The following is a 974-nucleotide window of genomic DNA, read 5'->3' as shown; positions in this document are numbered from 1 at the left end:
GATAGAGGGGGAGGGGGAGACAGACAGACAGACAGACAGACAGACAGACAGACAGACAGACAGACAGACAGACAGACAGACAGACAGACAGATAGACAGGTGAACCATAATCCATTCAGCTTAATGTCGTACGATAGGGTTCACTTCGACCCGCGTGAAAGAAGCAGACCGGCGTCACATGAGGCTCAGCTGATGGATGTTTTTATGAAAAAGTAAATAGGCGTGTCCACTGTGTGCTTTACATCTATCACATGATCACCACAAGAAAAAATATTTCACAGAAACAAGAAAAACCAGTGACCAGTTCAACCACATAAAGAAGAACTTCACAACCATATAATATATTGACTATATACACGAAAGGACAGCAGTAAAAAAACAACATATTAGCACCTACTAATTTTACACACTATAACTAAGAGATAAATAAATGAGTATTGAACAATCGCTTAAACCTATCAAAATTTGTTATTTCTCTGAGATCGTGGGGCAAGGTGTTCCAGATTTTAGGGCCAAAAATGAGAAACTTCTCACCATAAAAGATCGTAATTTCATTCTAGGGGCTCTGAATTTGGTTGCATCTGTGAATAACCGTAACTGATGAGATGGAACATACAGTGTTAAAAACTCAAAAAGATAATACGCTGGGACTTTTTTAACGTTAGGACACGTATAACAGATGGTAGAAACTTTATACTGGATTCTTTTATCAACTGGAAGCCGATGCAGAGCTTTTAACACTTTTGATGCAAGATCTTTAAGATTTTTGATGCAGGACCTTTTTTCTTTTTCTTCAGCACTAGTCTTGAGGTGTTATTTTGCGCCACTTGCAATTACCTCATTCGTTCATACGAAATACCAGACAGAACAGAATTACAGTAGTCAAGTTTCGACAAGACAAGATAGACAGAGAGCATGTATGAAACATCAGTTGAAATATGGTGCGCAAACACACACACACACACACACACACA

The sequence above is a fragment of the Aplysia californica genome, unplaced genomic scaffold (assembly GCF_000002075.1).
Source record: "Aplysia californica isolate F4 #8 unplaced genomic scaffold, AplCal3.0 scaffold00822, whole genome shotgun sequence".
NCBI classification, from domain to species: domain Eukaryota; kingdom Metazoa; phylum Mollusca; class Gastropoda; order Aplysiida; family Aplysiidae; genus Aplysia; species Aplysia californica.
Note: the sequence above shows the minus strand (reverse complement) of the source record.